At 36.5% G+C, this 26,793-nt stretch overlaps 1 long non-coding RNA gene across 1 annotated transcript; it reads right to left on the bottom strand.

The window, feature by feature from the left end:
* Positions 1-2,205: 2,205 nt before the first annotated feature.
* On the bottom strand, positions 2,206-26,793 carry LOC145681622 (uncharacterized). The gene is made up of 3 exons (XR_014130840.1): positions 26,211-26,793; positions 22,182-22,319; positions 2,206-3,190 (listed from the first exon to the last, which is right to left on the bottom strand). It is a non-coding gene; the product is annotated as an uncharacterized LOC145681622 (long non-coding RNA).

Below are 26,793 nucleotides of genomic sequence, written 5' to 3' on the forward strand. Positions count from 1 at the left end.
AATTATTCTACTGTATCCTGCGTCATGAGCGGGTTTGAGTAGTTCAAAGTTGATTAACTTATTTTAAAAACTGAGAACAATGATGGTTTCTACCTAGTTTCAGCTAGAGTAAGAGGAAGTGTTCTTTGACACTGCGAATTTGTGGAAATTTGTGTAGACTGTACGACTACTTTAATTCAGTGAAGTGCAATACAAATTTTGTTAATGTATTACCAACATGGGAATGATGTGACCGGTGTTTCCAATTTAACTGTAATCTCACTTGTTTAGAGAAAGTATACAAGTGAGGTTATTAATGTTGTATTGTAAGGTTGTTAATTAAATACAGGGTTTGTTCACGAAGTTTCAAGACTGGTTTCCGAATAACAAATGTATTACACATGTACAACAAACTAAAAGTCTTCGAAATATGACCCTTGGACATCAACACATCACTGCCAGCATGTTTTCCATTGTTCATAGGCTCCCTGAGTCTTCGCACGCAAGGCTGTGAAGCGACCTCGTAGAAGCCGCCTGGACCGCTGGAATAGTGTCGAATTTATTCCTTTTCAGGTCTTCCTTGATTCGGGGGAACAAAAAGATCGCTGGAAGCGAGATCGGGGCTGTAGGGTGGTTGTAGCAGTATTGTCATGTCGAACTACGCCAAAACTTCGGCGGGGGTGAGCGACGTATGAGAGAACGCATTATCGTTGTGAAGAACCCAATCGGCTTTGATGTCTAGGCGAACTCGGTGGACTCGATCCTTCAAGCGGTAGAGCACTTGAACGGTAGAGTGGTAGAGAACAGCGTAAAATGGACCTGTTACATTCTGTCCGGCAGGAACAAACTCTTTGTGGATCATCCCTTTGGCATCGAAGAAAACAATGAGCTTGCTTTTCACGTGTGACTTGTTCGTGCGAGATTTCTTCGGCTTTGGAGATGAGGGGGGGTGCTACTCCGCACTTTATCATTTCGTTTCTGGATCATACTAGTAGACTCAAGTCTGATCACCAATAACCACTTTCTCCAAAAAGTTGGGATCATCTTGAAAACGTTCAAGCATTTCTTCACAAACAGCCAGGCGTCATGCCTTCTGTTCATTCGTCAGAACTTTGGGAATAAGTTTGGCACACATTTTTCTCATCTTCAAATCTTCTGCCACTAACTTGAACACCGTATTCGCACCGAATCCCAGTTCATCAGCAATTAATCTAACACTAAGACGACGATCAGTGTTTAAGAGTTCACGCACTTTCACCAGATTTTCTTCAGTTCGGCTTGTTGCAGGTCTCCCAAAGCGTTCATCGTCTTCGACGTCCTCACAGCCCTCTTTGAACCTCGTGTGCCACATGAAAACCATTCCACGTGACATGGTGTCTTCTTTGTAGGACTCTTGAATCATACGAAAAGTCTCTGTAGGTGTTTTGTTCAGTTTCGCACATAATGCTGCTCCAAATGCCGTTGCATCTTCCACTCACTCAGGTTTCGACGGGGGTTACTGACACGCACTCACGCCACTAGCGATCTACTTACTCCCATGTCTCGGAGACAAATGACGCTCGTGAGGTCGGTTAGCTGACACCCCCCCCCCCACATCTGCACCCTGTCGGTGGAACGGGACTGCGCGCGCGCCCCTACTCAGGTAACACTCAGTCTTGAAACTTTGTGAACGCACCCACAAGAATCTACAATTTTAAATAAAACACGAGTGGTTGGTTGAAGGGATTGACTCTTTCCAGCAAGCGTACTAAATGATAAGTTGACCTACAATTTAAGATGGAATCCAAACCATTGTAATACCTTCAAATTGCTATATTTCGAACTATACCGGGTATATACTGATTTTGAACTCGAGACTCCACCAGCACAAAAGAAAACGCGTAGTAGTAGTCTACAAGAGAGTTTTTTTTTAGATAATAGTTGCCAATACTGTTGAAAAAGAGCTTGGTAAGTTCACTACGAGTGTAATTTACTACACTACTGCTTAGTAACCTTCAGTTTGTCGTTGAAAATAAAGCTAAACAACTTGAAAAAGAAAACACACAGAGAAAAATGGGGTATAAAGTCTACATAGATAGTTACGTAATTACTTACCTTCCTCTAATCATTTATTGTAAAAAGAAGCATCTCAGGGTCGTTTTTCTTAACAAAAACTTGATCTTTATAACCATTACAATTCACAGTTTAACTATAATCAACCACACAGGTATTCAGAAAGTTCTCTCTTTGTTTGCATTTTTTACTGTCGAGCACTTACGCAGCACTATTTAACTTCATGCCTTAGCAACTCGTTCCATAAATACTTTTAGTGCAACGTATATAACAATTTAAGATACGAAAAGCTATATAAATAGTATTCATTGATGTTAGCCTCAAATTTATAATGATGTCCTCAAATTTAGAAATAATATCAGATTCTTAAAAATCGATGATAGTCATACTTGTACTTCATGACACCAAATTTAGGGAGAAGAACTTTATCTCTGAATATAACAGAAGATGGAATCTATGCTCCGTTGTAGTTCCTCGGTTGAGGTTTAATCATGTTAACAGTCCTATGAAGAACCGTCTGGAATAACAATTCCTTTACTTGAGCCTCCCATGGACTCGCACTGTTGAATTAGTAATGCATCTACAAGCATCTATGTATTGTATTTGCTGAACTTGATTATGTAATCTTTCCAATAACGCTTTAAATGCAATAACATTCGCCTATACGTTCACGTACTCAGAAGTTCTGTCCTAATACACTATTATCTGGAGCACTTAGGCAGAACTTGTTTAACTTCATCTTCTATCATAAACACTTTAAAAGCTCTGCATATAATAATTTAAGCTATAAAAGTAGAGAAGGAAACCATATAAAGGTAGAATTCGTTGATGCTTCACTCTAGATCCCAAATTTAGCAATAAATTAAATGGATTATATTCAAAATTGTCTCCAATTTGTACTTTGTTTCCACTGAATTCAGAAGAAAATCTCCGTTTCTAAAAGATGGTAGAACGTATGTTCCACTGTGGCTACTTAATTCAGTTCAACCATGACAACAGTCCCACAAGGAACGAAAGAAACTTCTCTCTAGCATTTTCTGGAATAACAATTCCTGCACTTAATCCTTTTATAATCTTGCACTTAGGAATCTATCTAGAAATAAAGCTGAAGTATTAAATGTAACTTCAGTAAAGAAATGTCTTGATGCATAGTAAGTACCTGAAAGATTAAGATGCAAGTTCATTAGTATTTTACTGGTTATAATAATAATAATAATAATAATAATAATAATAATAATAATAATAATAATAATAATAATAATAATAATAATAATAATAATAATATAATTACACAGCAAAACAAAAAATATAGAAGTTCTGTACACCGAACCCACAAAATCCAAATTTCGAAACACCAGGACGATTGACAGTGTCAATTTTGTTTTATGGGCGAAAAACTACGTACCAAAATTCACTGAAGTTTTTCGCCCATAAAAAAATGACACTGTCGATTTTCTCGGGATTTCGAAATTCGGATTCTGTGGACCAAAATACATCGAATCCATACCTTGGTGTCCACTGCACAGAACTTTTATTATTTTTATGTGGCTATGTTATTGTTATTATTGTTATTATTATTATTATTTTAAAAAATATTTCTGTTTCTTGTCAGTAATTCAAAACTAAAACTCAAAAGATATGTATAATTCTACAACATTAGGACATGACGGGGACTAAAGTCGAAGATGAAGCATTTATAAATCGATACAAGGTGTATTCAAAAAGAAAAAAGACCGAACTTTTGTTGTTCTTTTTTTACTGGTCATTTAATACTCAACCACTATTCCCTTTAAAGTACTACCCTCTATTATCAATACGCAGTTGCCATTGTTTCTCCCAAATTTGGACAGCCCGCTGGAAATTTCTTTTTCAATAGTGGTCACTACTCTCGTTGCATTTTCCTGAACTTCCTGTATGGACTTGAAACGACATCTAAAGCCTTCAGCAACGTAACAGTGTTGAAAGACAATTTACACGAATTAGAACGCGTAAAATCACAGCGTATTGGTCTTCTGTTAATCTATAAGGTTGTCAAGTCCTTGGATTTTTTGGCACTGGAAATTCTGTCCTCTTTAAAAAGTTTAAACCATTCGGCTAATGCTGTCATCCTCACATGCTACGTTCAACATTTGGAATGTTTTCGTAAAAATTTTAGACGGTTTTGCGAAAAGTTTCACACAGTTCAATTATCAATGCAACTGTGTACTGTCAGTAGTTGAGCCGTGTTCAAGAAAAATTCAAAACCCGGGAGCCATCATTTCTGAATGGGAAACGAGTCCTCCTGTTACATGACAACGCTAAGCCCCACATGGCTCGGATGACCCGGGACACCATTCTATGCCTTGGATAGGGAACACTATGCATCCGCCATACTCCCTGAACATTGCACCGTCCAAATATCACCTGTTCCATTCCTTGAACAATCATCTCAGAGGACGCCAGTTCAAATCCCTAGTAGAGGTGCAAAATGCGCTTGATACCTTCTTCATTTCACGGTCCACAAAATTCTACAGCGATGGAATCCATTGCCTTCCAGAATGTTGGCAGAAGGTCGTCCATGTTGATGGGGAATATTTTTGATCTTCCAGGTACATCTTAGGTGACGTATCGATGTTGGAAGATGGTGAGTGAAAACGCGACAAAACTTTTTTGGTTGCATTTATATTAAGAGGAAACTTCTAGAGAATTACACGTACGAGGAAAGTAGTGTTAATCGCACATCCATCACGAGTGTTTTGTCCCTGCATAAGTGGCAAGCTAGAAGTACATCAGCACCTGTTAGAGGATGACACTGATCGAATTCTCGGAATGGACAACAGAGCAAATACGCAAAAATCCTCGTTTAATCTATGACGTCTTATTCACAGAGAAGGCCAACTTTTGCGTTTCTGGTAAAGTTAGCAAGTAGAATGTTCGCTACTGGTCGGATACCAATTCCCATTGGTGTGGAGAATCTGCTGGCATTCCTCCAAGAGTGATCGTGTGGTGTGGCGTGTGAGAAACCCATGTTGTAGGTCCTTTATTTATCAATAGTATCTTAACAGCAATCGAGTATCGTCGAACGTTCGAAGGAGATATCTAGCTAGCTATCCTCTTATCTGAAGATGGGACATTACCCGTCTTCTACCAACAGGATGGTGTTTCTTCTTTTATGGAAGTTACGTTCGTGATTATTTGGGTGTGAAGTTTCCCAACTCGTGGATTGGTAGATGTAGTGCTGCGGAGTGCTCACAACATTCTCCTGATCTCACTCCCTTAGATTATTATCTTTGGAGACATCTCAAGTCCATTGAATATTCAGTGAAAATTCGGAATATTCATTACCTAAAGGAACATATAACAAATATGTGTGCAAGAATGTCTGAAATCACTTTAAGAAAGGTTTTGGATGAATGAGAAAAAGAATAACTCTGAAAATTCAAAGGAATGGACAACACATCAAAGACGGGAGAAACGATGGTATGTGACTGACGTTGTGAAAACCAAAAAGCAGTCAACTTCGTTAAAGCAAGTGATAAAGCAAAAACAAACTCATCATTCAATTTCTGAATAAATTTTAGATGAGAACATATGGTTTACATTTAAGAAAATGAAAGTGAATTCAAAATTGCGGATTTCTAGATGGCGACAATCAATATCACATTTCCTAAAAGTTTTCTCCTCACTTGTACTATCAAAGTACAGTATTACGTTTGCAATTCTTTTAAAATCCTTCTTTTGATGTTTCCTCACTTTTGGACTGCCTTGTATAGAGTTAACCTTACAACACACGCTTACGTATCTTCTACTCTTAAAATTGTACTTCTTTAATAATAATAATAATAATAATAATAATAATAATAATAATAATAATAATAATAATAATAATAACAATGTGTGTGTTGCATCAACTTTTCACCAGATCTATTCACATACGAAGCATTTTTTTTCCACCTCTAGGGAAGATGTCTAGCTTACATGCCTTGCCTGCATGCAACCAGCAATACATGTTTGTTTCGCGGGCTCATTTACACAAAAGGATATGATTGGTGCTCATTCACTTCCTAGTTACGTAGAATAGAATGAATAGAATTCTATTAATTGGTGACATTTCCGATTACATTTCAGCCTAATTCCCAGTAAGGAGGGCAGTAGTGGAAGTATGTAAAACTATCAAAACGACCGATATTAGTGTCGAATTCATAGTTTTCGAAGTAGTTGAGATTGAAGATAGTCAAGATTACATTCAAAACAAGTTTAAGCTAAAAGAAAAAAGACATGTCAGCTAATTCAGGAATTAATATCAGCAACGCCGAATATTTCACTCATATGGACAGAGACAGTGCCAAAGACTTTTTCTTCGTTATTATTATTATTATTATTATTATTATTATTATTATTATTATTATTATTATTATTATTATTATTATTATTATTATTATTATTATTTTACTCATATTAACAGGAACATTGCCAAATGCATGGTCTTCGTTACTTATTTCATTCCTATTGACGGGAGCAAAGCTAAAAGCTTTTTGGATGAAAAGATGCAAAACATTTCAGGCAAAAAATTTCTTTTAAGTCTTATATCTGGAGAACTACATATTGTGTAGCCAAACTTAACTCAGTATGATGTGCTTATTCCGCAAAAGAAACGAAAACTCAATTTAGAGACCGTTCAAGAATTTTGTATAGTTTGATCCAAAAACTAATTATTGGCCAAGAACGCAATCTTTTGATGCATTTTTTGGATCATTCATAAAATTCTTGTTTCTTCCTTATTTTTTCACTCATATTAACAAGAGCAACGCCAAATGCATTGCCCTTTGTTATTCACGGATTTCACTCATGTTATCAGAATCAATGCCGAAGGTGTTTCTCTTCCTTAAGTCTTCTAGAACGGCTTTGTCCGTCCACCAATCAATCTGTTTCTCGACAGATATCAGAGCAAACACGATAAGGAATATGGAGATGTAGTTCACTGCAATTGATTCATCTTTCCAAGGATAGGTCCTGTCTCTTCTGTTAACTCTCTATTCGAACTGGAAGTGGTTCAAATTAGCTATTTCCTGTTTCAACACTTATCGGCATAGAACAAAAATAGTAATATAGATAGCAGGCAAGCAGTTTTATTCAATCGATTCAGTTTCTTAGCAGAACATATCGCCACAACCCGCAACAATTATTCAAAACCAGAAGTGGTTGAAATTTACTACTACATCCGGTTTCGATACTGATTTTCATAGAGCTCATATGTATCTAATACCATTTTGTTCTATGGCTATAAATGTTGAAACCAGAATTGGTTAATTTGAACAAGTCCTGGTTTCAGTAGAGTGTTAATGGAGAAGATAGAAACTATTCTTAGGACGGTGAATCAATTCCAGAAAAACGGATAACGATATCGAGATACGTTTCTCTGGAATTGATTCACCGTCTTAAGAATAGTCTCCATCTCCTCCATTAAAACTCTACTCAAACCAAGACTTGTTCAAATTAACCAATTCTGGTTCGCATCAACGTTCGTGTATATCCGTCTTTAGGGCGAAAACATTTATAAACTGTTAAAAGAACTAAAAGATGATATCTCCGTGATTAAAAAAAAAAAAAACGACCTTGAGCGTGAACTTGGAAAGTCTCTTGACCTGGCGCATCAGAAACTGGATGAAAATGCAGACATCATCAAAAAACAATCAGAAAGCATTTCAGCGTGTCTTGCTACTATTGAACGGCTGAAGGAAGAAAACATCGCTCTCAAAAAGCAGCTACTAGACACTGAGATGAGATTAGATGAGCTCGACCAGTATGAAAGGTGAAACACGCTAGAAATACAGGGTGTACCAGAAAAAACGAACGAAGATACATATGAAGTTGTAAAACAGTTGAGCCGTGCTTTAGACATAAACATTGAAAGAGAAATGATAGATGTATGCCATAGAGTTAAGAAAGCTCCTCACCAAACATCAGGAACAATAATGGTTAAGTTTGTAAGGAGAGAGGTTAAAGAAAATTTCCTCCAGAAACGTAAAGTAAAGAGGAATCTCAATTGTACCCACTTAGGATATAACCATAATGAACCCATCTATGTGAATCAAAGTCTAACTCTAAACCGCAGAAAGGTATTTGGAAAAGCCAGGAAAATTAAAAGCGAAAAGAATTATGCCTTCCTGTGGGTAGATAGTACAGGTAGCGTAAAGTTGCGTAAAAGAGAGGGAGATAAAGATGTTTTTATATTACGTAGCCTAGAAGATTTTGATAAATTGACGTAATTTTCAGCAAAAGCAGGTAGTAAGAATTGTAGGAAGGGTTAAATAAATGCTTGAAACATGTTCTATAATTGAAGATATAAATACTCAACAAAATATCGAAACTAATGTATGCGAAACTGTTACTTTATTTAATAACGTGTTTAAAGGTAAAATTGGTATCAACATCTTGAATCTTAATATTAGAAGTGTTCGTAAAAATTGGGATGAGCTTTTAGTTTTATTACAAAATTTAGAATTTAATTTACATGTATTAGTTCTCTCCGAAACATGGCATAATCAATATGAAATAAATTTAAAAAATTATCATTGTTTCTTCACAAAACGATCTCTAAATAAAGCAGATCTTGTAATGGTATTTATAAATAATAATATTAGTATTGAGAATATTACAGAATTAGAATTAAATGATGCTTCTGGTCTAAGTTTAAATATTTCATATGGCAAAGAAAACTATAATTTAATGTGTATTTATAGAACACCAAGTGGTAATGAAGGAGAATTCTTACGCTCCTTCGAAAATGAACTTAAAAATGTCAAAACAAATGGGTTGGTTATTGGAGACATAAATTTTGACATATTAAGTAATAGGTACGACGAAAATGTAGACAACTACTTAAACATACTTTATAAAAACGGGTATATATCATGTATAAATAATTATACAAGAGTAACTGAAACAACTAAAACATGTATAGATCATATCTTTTTAAGACAAAAATATAATCAAAATGTCACTGCAGCAATATTGCATACGGCAATTACAGATCATTATATTACTAGTGTTAACTTAAATATGGAAATTGCCGATAAATCAATAACAAATAAATCTCGAACTATTATAGATTACCAAAGACTAAAAAATGAAATACAGAAGTGTAGTTGGTTGAATGTGTATCAAAGTTTGGATGTAAATTAAGCTACTTCAGCTTTCATTTCGACATTACAAAAATGTATTAAAACTTCACAAATAGTAATTGAAAAAACTATCCCAAAATATCGTAAGTTAAAGCCATGGATAACAGATGAATTGAAAATGAAATCTTTGAGTTTTACGTCCCACGGTTATGCCGGTTAGGCTAAAGGAGACGGTGATGATGAGTAATGAATGAAATGGTGGAATGAATAAAGTGGGAGGAAACGGGAGAACCCCGAGAAAACCCACGCACACGGTGTTTGTCCACCACAAAGTTCACTTGGCGGGGGCTGGGATCGAACCCGGGACCCCAAGCACCAGAGGTGAACGCTCTACCACTGAGCCACCGCGGCCCCCACAGATGAATTGATATTACATATACGAGAAAGAGACAAATTAAGCAAACTTGTAATAAAAAATAAAGATAATCTAGAAATAAAAGAACACTATAAAAAATATAGAAATAAGGTAACACAACTAATAAAAATGGTAAAAAAATGAGTACTATAAAAAGCAGATTGTTAATTGTGAAAACAATACAGGTAAATTATGGAATGTAATATCAAACACTATTGACAAAAAAGAAAACAAAAGCATGGACAATAAAGTAATACAAACGGCTACGGGTAACATTAACTTTCAGCAATATCCTAAACTAGTAGTTGACACATTCAACAAATATTTCTGCAATATAGGTGAAAGGTTAGTAAAAAATGTAAATTTAACCAAAATAAATGAAAATCTAGAAAACAAAGCTAAAAACAGTATGTTTTTTACGCCTATTACTGAACAAGAAATCTCATTTCATATAAACCAACTAAAAGCAAAATCGGCTCCAGGACTAGATGAAATAACTGCTAAAATATTGAAAAATGTAAAAGAAGAAATAACTAAACCACTGTTGCATATATATATAATATGAGTTTAGAAACAGGTATTTTCCCTCATCAATTTAAACTAGCACTTGTGAAACCAGTATATAAAAAAGGGTCAAGAAAGGATCTCAATAACTATAGACCAATATCGCTACTTAGTAATTGTGCTAAAATATTAGAAAAATGTATTAAAAAGAGATTAGTTTCCTTTCTTGAAACTAATAACATACTTGCATTAAATCAGTTTGGTTTCAGAAAAGAGAGAAGTACATCTGATGCAATTTATAAACTAACGGAAATAATAACAAATTACATGGATCATAATGAAAAAATAATAACAATATTTTTGGACTTAACCAAAGCATTCGATACAATATCTCATAATATATTGTTAACTAAGCTAGAACATTATGGAGTAAGAGGTGTAGTACTCTCATGGTTTACTAGTTATTTAAGTAATAGATTGCAAGCTGTTAAAATTGGAAATTTTATGAGTGACTTAACACAGGTTAGCTATGGAGTGCCACAAGGATCAGTATTAGGTCCAATTTTATTTATAATTTATATAAATGATTTGTACAATATAGGCATTGATGGTTATATTCAATCTTTTGCAGACGACACCACTATAACAATAACAGGGAATAAATGGGAAGAAACTTATAAAAAGCGGAAATAACAGTAAAGAAAGTAAAACAATGGCTTGAACAAAATTCCTTGGTACTAAACTTAACGAAAACCAATTATATTGCTTTCTCATCAACAATAACCGGACAGCCACAAAATTTTGTCTTAAAATATCATAACTGTATTAATACTTTAGACTGTAATTGTAATACAATAAATAAAGTAACTGAACAAAATTATTTAGGAGTGAAAATTGATAAACATTCAAAGTGGACATCGCATATTCAACATTTAGCCAAGACATTAAGAAAATTGCTGTATAAATTTGTACAATTAAGAGGGTGTTTAGAATTAAAAGTTTTACGTATGGTATATTATGCACTAACACAAAATATATTACAGTATGGTATTTTAAGTTGGGGATCTGCCTATGAGACGCATATAAGACCTTCAAAAGTTCAGCAAAATAATATTATAAGAATATGTTTAAATAAAAACAAAGAAGACAGTCTAGAAAACCTGTATAGAGAATTTTCAGTCTTAACTGCTGAAAAATTATATATAAAAGCAGTCCTACTCTATGTAAAAAAAAAAAAAAAAAAAAAAAAACATGAAAATGAATGGAATAAAATTTCTCATGAGTATGGAACAAGAAAAGTAACTTAAAAAAATCTTGAAACAATAAAAGTAAATAAGGGTATATCACAAAATCAAACATATTATTTGGCTCCGAAACTATAATAATATTCCAAAAGAAATTAGGGAAGAAGGAAAAATGCATAGATTAAAAATACTAATAACTAATTGGTTAAAGGAAATGAAGAATGAAATGAAATGAAATGAAATTTGTGAGTTTTACGTCCCACGGTTATGCCGGTTAGGCTAAAGGAGACGGTGAAGATGAGTAATGAATGAAATGGTGGAATGAAGAAAGTGGGAGGAAACGGGAGAACCCCGAGAAAACCCACGCACACGGTGTGTGTCCACCACAAAGTTCACTTGGCGGGAGCGAAATGAAGAATGATGACTTAAGAGCGTTAACGTATTAAATTAATGTATTAAATTAGTAAATAATCGACTAACGTCACTTGAAATATGCTTATCTACAACCACTGGGGTTTTTATTTTCATAAAGAAAAAAATAAAGGAGAGAAGGAAGAAAAAGAGAAAAAAGAGGAAAAAATGATAAAATTTCACTCATATATACTTTATGAAGAGGGTTTCTCACTCACAAGCGAAAGCTTCTGTGAAGAGCCATCTATCATAATCATATTATGTCATTAGGTTGTATTATGTATGTGTCTTCTTGTTGAAAGATAATGTAAAATTAATAATAAATTAAATGATAGTTAATTGAAATTGTAGTAAAAAAAGTAACAGCTATAAAAATGATTTATAATATAATACTGATTAATATTAAAGAAACCCTGTCAAGAACTGGTACTTAACCTCACGGATTTCCGGAGGTTACCAGTCGTAGTGCTAATAAATGTAAAAAATAAATAAATAAAAATAAAATAATTTTATAGTTGTGGTGTGTGTATTAGAAGTGTTGCCACAAATATATATATGTATGTGTCTGTCTGTCTATGTATTTCATAGTATGTGTTTTATTTTATTTTATTTTATTTTATTTATTTATTTATTTATTTATTTTTTTTTTTTGGCCTCGTGGAACACCGGAGGCCATCCGGCCATATAGGCTGGTTTCTAAACTAAGTTTTTTGTATAGGAATGATAATAAGTCTCTGGAGTTCCGGAGAATTTGCGGCCTAAGAATATAGATATACTATTTATGTGTGCAGTGTGTGTGTCCACTATGTCTGTATTGTTACTTGTATAAATAAAATAAAAATAAAAAATAAATATGCGGTTAAAAAAAGCTTCTAAATCCTACATAAGCCAGAAAAGTAGAAGAAGAAGAAAATAAAATGTTTGAGCTTTACGTCCCACGGTTATGCCGGCTAGGCTAAACAAGACAGAGATGATGAGAAATGAATGAAATGGTGGAATGAAGAAAGTGGAAGAAAACGGGAGAACCCCAACGAAAACCACGCATATGGTGTTTGTCCACCACAAAGTTAACTTGATGGGAGCAGGGTTTGAACGTGGGACCCCATGCACTAGAGGTGAATGGTGTACCACTGATCCACCACGGCCTCCAAGAAGAAGAAGAAGAAGAAGAAGTGTAGCAAATATATTCTGATTACTATTGTTTTATCTCTTGTTCGTTCCCAGATTTTATGTTGATTGCTGTTAGTGACTGGCCGTTATGACAGCAAACGTATATTGTTTCAGACGACTATGTGGATGATAGTGTAACTAGGTACTTGTTTATAAAAGAAAAAATAATACTGAAGATATAGGATAGTCACAAAGCCCCGTCACCCCTTGATAAATGCTAATGTAAGTTTTCCCGTTACCCTATTATAAATGGTAATGTAAGGATTTCCATTGTTTCAGATTGTGTGAACGATGGCTGATAATTCCAGTTACAGTATTGAAGAACATGTTATTGTAAGTTGTTGGATGCTACGAAGCCCAGACCTCACCACCTGTCACAATGTGCGCTATAGTTCATAAACTGAATCATTGCACAAAACCGTTACGATACCACTGCCGCACTGACATAAGTTGTGAAACAAGCTATTACTCAAGTTAAAGCTGCAATGCTCCGCAAAATGTCGCACAGAACCTGGCAGCTTATTATCCTTTGTCATGAGAATGCCAAAGACCAGGTCCACAGACTGATCCTTTGGACATTTAATGTTTCCTATCTCAATAACATTTCTCGAAAGCATTGTTGTTTATGTCATTCAGTTCGTTCCGTGTAGTTATTTACGTAGGTTTAGTGGTTTATGTTACTTATTTTCAGGGTCAACGGAACTGTGTAGCCACTCTGTATAACTCGGATGAACGTAAGATAAGGACATATGTAATCTATTTGCTCTGTATATGGAAAATAGTTGTAATATGTTGCATTCTAAGCCCCCCAAAAAAGTTAAGCGAGCATTTATTTATATGTGGAATTGTGCGTACAAGACCTAATATAAAAATGTGGGATTATACAATCAAAAAATTTTGGTTATCAGTTTCAACATTTATAGCCATAGAACAAAATGGTACTAAATATAGTATATGTAGTGCGTACGGTTTTGTGCAATCTATTTAGTATGTCAAGAGAACATGCCATCACAACCCACAAGACTCTAGCGCAAGAGGTTGAAATTTACTACTGCTTCCTGTTTCAATACTGCTTTCCGAACAACGGAAACGGTCCAGGGGCGGATCCAGGACGGACTTTTGGGGGGAGGGTGTTGTACTGCTACTTACAGCTACTTTTAAGAGCTCTAAACTCTGGGATGAGTTTTATTTTTATAAAATAATCGCCCCGATCGCCCCTGACCTGGATCAACTCCTGAAACGGTCAGAACTATCGAGTTGCAGTTTCTTGCAATCGATTTAGCTTCAAAATTGTAGGTTTTATCTCCTTTATTGAATCCGGAAGTGGTTAAAAATTTACTACATTTCTGGTTTCAACATCTATCGTCATAGAACAAAATTAGAAAGACAAAGCAAGTAATGGATTTCTGATATACAGCGTGTTTCAAAACAACACCGACAACGTTTGAGAGGTGATTCCTGACATCAAGATAAGACAAAAAGTAAACACCAACCTGCTTGCACAAATGCTTCCTTTCGGAGTTTAGGCTGCCAAAAATATGAAAAAATGAAATTATAGGTCCGTAGCTCGAAAACTATGGAACTACCTTAGTCGGGTCAAGACTTTACTTAGGACCTAATATGTGTGCTATCCAAAAAAAAATGTTTCAAAATCCTAAGATACTCACGAAGCAATTTTTATAGAGGGAGTTTGGCTACAAGCATATAATTTGAAGTACTCTCCAACTACCGCTATAAAAATTGTTGCGGAAGTGCCACAGGATTCTGAAACTTGGATATTTAGATAGGGCACATACTAGTTCCTCAGTAAAGTCTTGACCCGATTACGGTAGGTCCGATTGTTTTTGAGCTATGGACCTTTAAAGTTCATTTTTTCATGTTTTCAGCAGCCTATAACTCTGAAGGGAAGTATTTGTGCACCCAATTTGGTTTTTATTTTTGTTTTATCTTGGTGTGAGGAATCACCTCCCAAACGTTGTCGGTGTTGTTTGGAAACACCCTGTAGATTCAGCGTTCCGGGAACACGTTCTATCTTTGATCTTATTAATCTACTGTGTCGAGTAGTTATAGACTTTCTTCAGGTTTGAGAATTGGATTCTCATAGTTTGTAAGTCCACTGTAGTAATGTGAAACGAAACTCACTTGTTTACTTATTTACTTCATTCGTTTCCTTTTTCTCAAATATTTTGCATAAATTTTTCCTCCATTTTATGGAGGAACAATGGGCATTTTAGGTAGTAAAAAATTTAGTAATGTAAAATACTGTTTAATAAGCCCCCCCCCCGCATACACACACAGCCCCCTGCTGATCTAGGTAGCTGAGTAAACTAAATACGATCCTGCTTCAAAGTCAACCAATCATTCAGGGGAGAACGGTGGCCCAGTGGTAGAGCGCTTACCTCTAGTGGGAGGTCCCTGCTTCGATCCCTAGCTAAGTGAGTTTGTGGTGGACAACATCTTGTCCGTGGGTTTTCTCGTTGTACTCTCGTTTCCTTCCACTTTTTCATTCCACCAATTCTTAGTCAAATGAAAAGGTCCATTTGGATATATTCGGACAATGTGTTGAGGGAAATGTTAGTCCAGTTTGCTGTTTATGTCCACATATGTGTTACATTTGTTGCGCATGGGCGTAGTGTGCCACGTTAGCAAAGGTTGGTTACTGATCAATGTTCCTTCTCTCCCCCAGGTAAGACGTGGCGCCGTGTGACACAACAATGGAGGTACCAGTGACCAGCGTTACCAAGAAAGAACAGCGAGATGTGATACGCTTTCTTTATTCGGAAGGTGTCCATCCAGCGGTCATACACAGGAGAATGCAGGGTGGGTATGGTATGAAATGTGTTTCAGACAAAACAGTGCGAAAGTGGTGTCGGCGTTTTCGTGGTGGCAGGAAGACACTGACTGGCGACCCAGGCAGGTGACGAATCTTATTGCTGATGAGACAGTTGCTGCTATTGACAACTGCACTCAAACTGATAGACAGGTCTCCTTGGATGACATTACTGCTCAAGTACAGGTGTCCCATAGCGCTGTGCATGACATTGTGCGCAATAGACTTGGTTACCGGAAGATTTGTGTTCAATGGGTCCCCAAGTGTTTGTTTGAAGAACAGTGACACAACAGAATGGGAATATCACAGAACCATTTGACGCGATATCAGTTCTGACACGGGGGACGACGATTTCCTTGGAAAGACCATTGTCAGAGATGAATCCATACGTCCAATTTTTCAATAGGAATCCAAACGTGAGAATATACAGTGGAATTATGCAGGGTCACCTAAACCAAAGAAAATCCGTTCCACAATATCAGCTGCTAAGAACCAAGCCTGTGTTCTTCGACGAGCAGGGGCCTCTACTAATGGAGTTCCTCCCAAAGGAGAAACAAACGCCATCAAGTACTGTGACATTCTCCGTCGTCTGCACCAAGCAATCAAGAATAAACACGGGGTAACCTCACAAAGGTCATCATTTTATTGCACGACAATGCCCTGCCTCATGTTGTCTAATAACCACAGGATCTTTTGGCGTCGTGGAAGTGGGAACTGATCTACCACCCCGCGTATAGTTTTGCCTTGAGTCCCTTGATTCCCACATTTTTGGGCTACTTAAGAAGCATTGCCGGGGCCACCACTATGGATCGGATGAAAATGTGCAGCAACCTGTGACAGACTGGTTCCATGCTCAATCCAAGTTCTTCTTCCAAGGCATTCGTAATCTCGTGTCAAGATGGGATAAGTGCAATGGTCATTATATATAGTTCTAACAAGTAATAAAGTCTGTACATGGAAATGGACCTTCTCATTTGACTGCACCTTGTATAAAGTAAAGGCTCTATGTAATACTGATCATTGTTGCTGGTGCTGGAGACGTTGACTGGTACTATGTCTTAAAACTATTTTAAACTAATTATTAAATGCTACATGGTTAAATCCCTAAACTTTTGTCATACATTGTATGGGATTGCGCGTCGCACAAGTGTGTTGCGACACATCATTTGGGGAATACTGGTATAATATATACCATGTCCATAAATGTTTACTCTGATTTCAGGATTATGTATCAATTATATTTATGATTCTAACGTTGGATTTTTATTACAGGTCTACTTGGGAAACCATGAAGTTTCTGTACAATTGTGTCTCGTTCAACACTTTCACCACAAGGAACACTGTGTGAGCTATATCGTAAAAATGGCGATAAAAATGTCAGTTCAGAAACGCACATGAAGCAGCAGACCATCTGCTTCTGAATAAGCTGTGTAGGCAACGCAAACCGCATTCACGAGGTCGACACAGAAATCTATTAGACAAGCTTCGCGGCAGCTTCAAGTGCCAAGGAGTACAGTACATAAAGTGGTTGGGAAACGTCTTAAATTGTATGCGTACAAAGTCTAAATTGTTCAGGCATTACAACCAGATAATCGCCCAAAACGTGAACAATTTCCTAAACACATGCTGAACCATTTGGATGAAGACAATGATTTCTTGGAATATGTGTATTTTTCTGGTGAGGTTACATTTCATGTCTCTGGATCAGTTAACCAACATAATGTATGAATCTCGGGATCAGAAAATCCTCATGTCATACGAGAAGACATTTGGGACAATCCAAAGGTTAACGTGTGGTGTGATTTAATGTGTGATCGAGTGATTGGCCCATTTTTCTTCCTTGAAAGTAATGTAACCGGTTATATTTACTTAGACATGTTGGTGAATTGTGCTGTTCCACATTGTTGTCTTTAAGCACGATAGCGCTGTCCCACATTGGGTTTATGAAGTCCGCGATTTTCTTAATGAAACTTTACCAACTGGTAGATTGGCAGAAATGTCCCAATTCCATAGCCCCGAGATCATCTGACATTACTCCTTAGATTTCTTTCTTTGGGGATATGTGAAAAATATTGTGTACATAACAGCAGTTCCTGATATTATGAACTTGCAACAATACATCAGAGATGCTATTGACACAATCACACCAGACACATTGCAGAATGTGTAACAAGAGACTGAATACCGACTTGGTATTTTGCGTGCTACCAGGGGTGCACATTTTGAAGTCGTTTAAATGTTGAAGTGTATTAATTGTATTACATATTTCTGTATGGATCAAAACTTAATAAGTAGAAGCATATGTGGTAAAACGCATGTTTCAATTACTGTATCCAATTCAGAGTTACATTGTTATAGTGACCAGCACATAGCATGGCAGCTCAAGGTCACTGCAAGAGCAGACGAATTCCGACCAGCGATCCTACCGTCAATCAGCTTTCCAATAACCACCAGTGCTGCCAGCTCTACACAATTATTCCAGCATTCAATAACAACAAGTATAGACTGTTACAGAGGGATTAATAACAGATAAAAAAGAGTCCTTATAGTAGAAATAATAAAAATAAATTAATAATGACATGTGTGCGTTATTTCTGTCTCAAAATTTTAAAAGTGAAATGAAATCTTTGAGTTTTATGTTCCACGGTTATGTCGGTTAGGCTAAAGAGACGGTGATGAGTGATGAATGAAATGGTAGAATGAAGAAAGTGGGAGGAAACGGGAAAACCCCGAGAAAATCCACGCACAGGTGTTTGTCCACCACAAAGTTCACTTGGCGGGTCTGGGACCGAACCCGGGACCCAAGCACCATAGGTGAACGCTCTACTACTGAGCCAACGCGGCTCCGTCTTAAAATTTGAGATTAAAGTGCAAGAATTCATACAAAATGATGACATTTATATTGTACAGTGCGTCCCACTAGCTTTCAAACCAGAAAATAAAACGTTATAATTTCCGAACAAATGTACATAAGAAAATGAAATTCACAATACACGTACAGTATTTTGTTTCATGCTAAACACGAGAAAGGGTTGAACAGAAGCGCACACGTCAAAACAAAGACGATAGGTGGCGCCAGGGGAAGTGCTGCTTGGCGTAGTGCGCGTGCGTTAGTGTGACTCGAGTCGCTGCATCGCGAGGATGGTTCTATACACCGTACAGGAACGCGTGTTCATTGTTTAAAAATATTGGATATCGAGATCGTATCAGACTGTTCAACGTGAATTTTGCCGTGAATTTGGATGCCGTAAAGGACCATCGAAATCATCAATGCATCATTTGGTGAACAAGTTCGAAACAACAGGAACGTTGCTTACGGGACATGGAGGCGCGCGTCTACGGATGTCCGAGGAGACAGTACAGAATGTGCGCAAACGTCTTTTGCAGTCCCCTAAGAAGAGCCTGCGTCGATTATCTCAAGAGGTAGGGATGTCAAAGTCAACTGTGCAAAGTGGTGCGTGAATTGGGAAAAGCGCGTGATGTATTGTCGTTGGTTGCAAGCTTTGTTGCATGACAGTCCAGGAATCCTAGACTATACTTGGTTCTCAGATGAAGCTTCGTTCCATCTCTCCGGTTATGTGAACCCTCAGAATACTCGGGTGTGGGCGGCCGAAAACCCGCATGTGTACCATGAGATTCTACTTCATCCCTTGAAGGTGGGAGTTTGGTGTGCAATTTCCCGACAGCGTATCATTGGACCCATCTTCTTTGAAGATACAGTAAACACACAAGTTTAGTTACACATCTTCAGTGAATTTGTGAATCAGCTGGACGATTAAGAACTGCGTCGCGGTTATTTCCAACAAGACGGAGCAATATGCCATACTTCCAACGTGGCTATGGCAGAAATTGAGTCCTTTTTTGGTGACAGGATAATCTTCAAAGGATTGTGGCCGCCAAGATCCCCGGATTTGACACCACCTGATTTCTTCTTATGGGGTTTTCTTAAAGCTTGTGTCTACAGAAACAACCCACGATCACTGCAAGAGTTGAGAAACAACATGAGATCACACCGGAGAACCGGAGACTCTACATCGGACTTTTCATAATATGGAACGCCGTGTACAAACATGTCTTGTCGTCCAAGGAGGACACTTTCAGCACCTACTGTGACTGTCATGTATTCAGCATGAAACAAGGTACGTGTATTGTGAATTTCATTTTCCTATGTATATTTGTTCGGAAATTATAACGTTTTATTCAGGTTCGAAAGCTAGTGGGACGCACTGTATAACCCATTTTTATTTTAATCCGAGAAACTGTGTAATATATTTAAATTTTATGACAGCTATCCGAAAAATACACGAACAATAGTACCAATTTGTCGTTTGACGTCCTTACATTAATCTATACTGTGTAACATGAACATAATTCCAGTGTGTGAGCGACAATATTTTCGCGTATTTACTAGAATATTGTGATTGTGTTTTATACACATACGCATACCTCATAACTCTGGGGCACTGTAACGTACACTCTGCAGTGCAATGTACCTAACTACCCTACCAACCCTGCAAGAGAATAAAGTGGAAGCTCGCCTCGGCCAGCACATTGTGACCTTGAGCAGTCATGCTACGTGCCGGTAACTATGTCAGCGTAAACATTTATGGACACCTGGTAAAACACTGCAAATTTTCCAATTAGTGCTTGCCTGTCTTCTTTTGAATTAATTCTCTTTTAATGTTGAAGCTATAAAATGAATAATTCTAGCGTTCCTGACACATTCTAAATTCTAGGTACAGCATTTGTCCAGAAAGTTCCAAACTTTTTCTAAAAATTCTTTAAGAAAGATTTTAAAATACAAGAAATGAATGTTATGCTGTTCTCTAGAAGTTTGTAATAACTGGAAAGAATACTTCCGTCAGTGTCAATTCTGCTGAAAAATGGATCTGGAACGACAATAATAAACCATGACAGCAGTCAGATTTCGACCAAGGTCCAGGAGGATTCCAAAATCCGTAGATGGTGCTGTTGCCGTTATTATGTCTATGGTAAGGGTAATCCACCATGTATTTCTCCGTTAAGGCGAAATCACCATTGATGATCTTTATAATGATAAACTCTATGAAATCCACCGCACATTGGTCCGTCAGCATAAATCAATGGTCACTAGATACGATGTTCTCATGCTACAGAATAAGGCATGCCCACACGTCACTCAAAGAATGATGAATAGTCTTCATGAGTTTCAATACGAAACCCTTTCCGACCACCATATTCTCCTGACGTCTTTCCCATCGACTACTACCTCTTCCAAAGTCTCAATGACTCTTTTGGCAGGGCAGAATTTCACTGATGACCGGGCGGTGGAACGTGTGGTTGACAACTTCTCGGTATCGCAGACTTCAGATTCTTTCGTCATGGATTCCAATCGTTGACTGAGCGAAAGCCAAAGTGTGCGGCTGCAGACAAAGACTACTTTGATTAACTAGATATTGTAGTTTCCATATTTGCGTCGTTTGAGTGATACAGGTCTAAATTGCGCTAAATTATTTTTTACGTAACATTTAGAAACTGATAAACATAAATCTGCATTAAATGAAAGTAAAAAATAACTTGAGCAGGATCTTGATCATTTCTTCTTATGCTATTTGTCGTGAGTAACATGAGTTTCCTCCAGATTTGCGCAAGAATTCATAGAAGTAAACACTACTCTACCGTGAAAATTAAAAAGTACCTCTGTAATGTGTTTGTTAATAAAGTACACATGTGAGCAGATACAGACTGAATCAACATTGGATAAAAAAAAACGTAGACGTGCTAATCGGGGTCGTTGAAAGAATTACGAAAAGAATTACGCGAATGAAAAGAAGCGTAGTTTTAACCGACAAGAAGGGAAGGTGTGGGAAGGTTTCTTGCTACATGATTATCAGGTAGAAAACGTACGCATGAGCCCAGTAATATACACAAGATGGGTTTGGGGTTAACCTCCCCTTCAGCAAGATATTATGTAAAAACAAACATTTACTATATTAAGATAAGTAAACAAATACCTAGGAATATGTGAACTTGAGAGGTTGAACTCTCCCTAACTTCTCTGTACACCATTGCACGAACATCAAGATAAATGAAATACCCATTCCAAGGGTTTTTTTCTTTAACTTTGCTGCTCCCAAAAATTGTGCGATTGATAAAGGTTTTGGGTTTCGATTTGACAAATATTAATTATATTTGCACTCCGATTTCTAAGTTAAAATACAGCCTAATAGTGGAATTTAAAAGTTGAATGTTATGTTAAATAAGAGTAAGTATTAGTTTGGAAATATGATTTTGCTGCCCACTAAATGAAACATGGAAACACTTTTCGATGCGAAATTCAACTGAAACAATACACTAAATAGTATTCGTGCTAGGCGCAGCCGCTCAATTATCCTCATCCGTTTCTTTAAAAGTAGTTTGATTAGAATAAAAACTTAAAACTCCCGACATACATTTTAACCAGACAAAAAGACTGAACAAGTGACTGTACTTACTTTTTAAGACCCACCAAAAACCTCCTTCCAGAAATAATAGTAAACTGGTTACAGACGCAAGAAACTTCTTTGTTCAGCTTACATCCCACACTAGAAACCTTCAATAGTGGTCTCAACATACTGGTGTCAAACACCACCCTAAAGAAAAAGAAAAGAAAAATGTTAGTATGTTACGTGTAGAAGTCTCTTGAAAACATTAAATTAGTTTCAACGATAAAAGTCGCATTGTAAGTAACGATAAAGTCTGCTACCTCTTCAGTAACAGATTTTAACAATATTAAAGTATTGACTATCGAAGATGCAAATACATTCCTAGCGTCAAAATTTAAATAAAGTTCTCGATGCTAGTTTGAAACAAGTTCGTACTTTACTACTCATCGTCGTTTCTCAGTAAAGCATTACTTTCAAAGAATAATGGGGTTGTGAAATGTGGTATTTTACATATGGTGGACAACTACAATGTGTAATACAATCAATAGATGGACAGAAATCATACGTACAACCTCACAACCTCCGTACGTCTACAGAAAATATGCACAGGTGTCCTGCATGTCAGGATATAATGTGTTGTTAAAAGAGATCATGTGAAAGAGCATTGTGGAGAACATACAATTGAGAGTGATTTTCCTTTACAACTTCAAACTGGGATATTCAGTATATCGGAGTTCGAGAAACATCCGCAGAGCATTTAGGTTAGGAATAGTGAATGAATGTAATATATGCCGTTGGTTTGTGAATTTTCGTGTAAATGATACAACATTGAAAAGTGAGCACTTTGGCAACCAACCAATAGCATCTTTTGATGAGGTCCTCAATAACACCTTGAAAGGGAACCCTCTGAAAAATGTTCGTGCAATGCACACGGGTTAGAAATACATCACTGTCGTTCGGTGACTTAATGCCCTTGCTATTCTGAAGAAAGTTAGATATATGGGTGCCTTCTGAATTGACACGGGATTATAACAATCCCTGTCTTGAGTTCTCTGAGTATACAGAATGAGGGAAAAGGTTTTCTGGATCAGAGTTCCACTTTTGGTTAACTCTGACTATGGCCATGAAGACTCCAAAGTGGTTTCCAAAATCCATATATGGTGTTGTTACTAATATGGTGTCTATAGTACGAGTGATCCACCATGTCTTTTTCTGTTGAGGCGAAACCACTATTGCAGATCATTATAGCGCTGAAGTCCGTGAAATGCACCGCATCCTAGTCCATAAGCATCAATTAATGTTGCAAAACAATGTACGTCGACACGTCGCTCAAAGAACGGTACGGACGCTCCAAGACTTGAAGTATAAAACCCTTTCTCACCCACTTTATTGTCCTGACGTCTCTCCTACCAACTATCATCTCCTCCAGCAATTGGATTTCTTCTAGATAAGGAAGAAGTTCCTTGATGATCAGGCGGTGCGGTGCCGGTTTAGGACGTCTTCGCAATGTAGGCTCCAGACTTCTTTCACTGTGGTCAAGCGATATTTACCAAAAGTTCTGGCTGCAGATGGAAATTATTTTGACTACCAAGTATTCTAGTTTTCATTATTTTGACCTTTAAAGTGACACAGGACAGACGGGCATTTTTACTGCACAATTCAGAAATTGAATTCCTTGTTTGCAAAAGCCATACTGTTAGCCTTTTAATGTACTTTCCTAATTAAGAGTACTTAACATTTTACAGAGGTATAACATTATTTCCCAATATCTTGTTTTATAAATCCAGATTTGACACATTCAACTCACTGTAATGACCACTATTAAATTAAAAATGGAAATATTGTTATGCTTCCTGTCTTCTGACCTCAAGAAATCTCCTTTAGTATTATTTTATTCCAACCACAAGGAATCTACAAAAAAATAAACACACTGCTGAACAAGACTGCACTTATTTAATATAAAAACACATTTAATGTAATGTGTTACGTGCAATACGTGTAAATGTGTTTTTATATTAAATAAGTGCAGTCTTGTTCAGCAGTGTGTTTATTTTTCTGATTTTATTCGCAAGACGTTGACTATGATTGTGTGTCAGAAGGAATCTACATAGTTAAATTTTGTTCTGTGCAGTAATGTGTTGAAAAGGCGTGAGATATTCTTTTGTGATTAACAATAATACTGCCGCGAAAGAAAAATTATTCCAGTGCATTCTGAATCATGATTGGGTTCGTAGTTGGTTAGCTTGCTTTATGAACTGAGAACAATGATGATTTCTACCTACGTACAATCAGAGTAAGAGGAGGTGTCCTTTGACATTGAAAATTTCTAAGAATGTACAACTATTTTATTTGAGTGAAGAGTAATACAGAATTTGTTAAAATATTATCAACATGAGGAATGAGGTGGCCGATGTTTCTAGTTTTACGGTACTGTAAGGTCAGTTCTCCGAGAAAGCAAACAAGTAAGATTACTAATGCCATATTGTAAGATTGTTAATAAAATATTTACAAAAAATCTACAATTTTAAATAAAAGATGATTGGTTGGTTGGAGGGATTGGATTATATTGATTCTTTCCAGTACTTAGACCATATGAGACGTGGGGCCTACAATTGAGGAGTGCTTTGTAACAAGGGCCAATAACGAGAAACCATGTTCTGAGAAAATCGCGTGTAAATATTTCAAATATAGATATGTATTTTTTTATTTAACGTTTGTACATGTGCACCCTACAAGAGAAACATGGATTTATTCTTTTTCTTCTACAAAATACAAAGAAACTAACAGTCTATTTCATTATAACATAAATATGAATGTTTTTTTTTTTTAAAAAAAAAAAGCTTACAATAGGTCCTTCTTTTTTTATAGAGAGAACGACTTTGCAGGATTCTCGCGTATATGTCGCAGTAGTCGTGTGATACACTTTGTGAAAAGGAGTTAGGAAATGTAATTGCAAAGTAAGGAATACAGTATAAAGTAAACAGAACAATATATGTGCAATATACAATAATACATTAAAGTAGTCAATTTATCATGTATAATAGAAACTGGACATGTAACAGTCCTGGACACTAGAAACAGTTTATGCATTATGTCGGGCTGGTAAAACATGACCATGAAGATCATCTTCTGCATCCCCGCTGTTTGATTCTTGGTTTACGGTTTGGGTTTGACGGAACACTTCCTCATACCAATCAACAACATCTGGGTCCAGCAAACGGAACAAACTCCGTACGTATTGTTCTTTGCCTCCGTACACCTACTGTGTAGTAGGTCTGACAACACGATATCTTTTTGTTCCTTTGAACTACTTCCGTAAAATTGAACAAACAAGTTTTCTTGTTCCCCAGCATTTAAATTCTTGCAACATTTACCTTTACAGCATCTGTTTACTAATGCAATTTTGCCACTGATGCTTGTATAGCTCTCATTTAAGTTCCTTTTCTGTTTCTTTGCATTTGGATAGCTTTTAGACTGTCATTTCTGTTTCTTCGGATTATAATCGAACTCGTGCTTGCACCCTATGACATGTTCAACGTTGTTCAAACAACTTTCCTATCAACATAACTGCAGCAAATATTCGCTTTGGTCTCACGACGACCTCTATTCCTTCACTGTAGCAACATCAAGACTGAAGATATCGGAATGAAATTTTGCAGATGTATAGAATTAATACCAAAAAATTTAGAAATGTAATCTCCCTAAAAAAAAAAAAAAAAAAAAAAAAAAAAAAAGGCCTATGCCCGTATTGGTCCCTATTACATAGAACTCCTCAATTTAAGATAGAATCCAAATCATCGTAATACCTTGAAATTTATAGAATTCGAACCAAATATATATTCCCGATAGGTTTTGAACTTGGGGCTCCCGCAGCACTGAAAAAAACGCTTAGTATTATTCAAAATGAGAGTCTTTTTCTGATAATTAGTTGCCAACATTGTTGGAAAAGAGCTTGGTAAGTTTACTATGAGTGTAAGTTGATACACAACTGTTGAGTATCCTTCTTTCTGTCGCTCAGATTAAATCTATAAACAACTTGGAGGAAAACATAGAGAGAAAAAGTTTATAACGTGTCTACATAGTTATGTAATTACTTACCTTCTTTCCCTAATGGTTATTATGGAGAGAAACTTCTCTGTGGATATTTGTTGAACACACTTCATTTTTATGAAATTTGCATTGGCGCAATTTCACTGCAATATCAATTATTTAAAATTCAGTACTCTAAAGTTCTATTACTATTTGCACTATTCTCTCGAGCACTTGTCCAGCTTCGTTCTCACCACACTGGTTTCATAAACACTTTGAAAGATGCCTGCACGTATATAATTAATTTAAGATGAAAAAATCATAGAAGAAAATCATATGAAAATAGTATCCTTTGATGTTAATCAATAGTCTTCAAATTTAGCAAGAATATCAGATGATTTAAATATATTATAATCAATGATGCCTCTAAATTGTACTTTTGTGGCACCGAATTTAAGGAGAACTTTATCTGTGACTGTAACAAAAGGCGGAACGTAGGTTCCGTTCTGGCTCTTTGATTTAAGTCCAACCACAACAACAGTCCTATGAAGAACTGAAGACCTTTTTCTCTGACCTTCCTCCTCCAGAATAACAATTCCTTCTCTTAATCGTACCACGTGCACTGTTGAACTAGTGTTCTATCTAGAGCTGG

The sequence above is a fragment of the Thermobia domestica genome, chromosome 3 (genome assembly GCF_964235325.1).
Source record: "Thermobia domestica chromosome 3, izTheDome1.hap1.1, whole genome shotgun sequence".
Classification (NCBI taxonomy): domain Eukaryota; kingdom Metazoa; phylum Arthropoda; class Insecta; order Zygentoma; family Lepismatidae; genus Thermobia; species Thermobia domestica.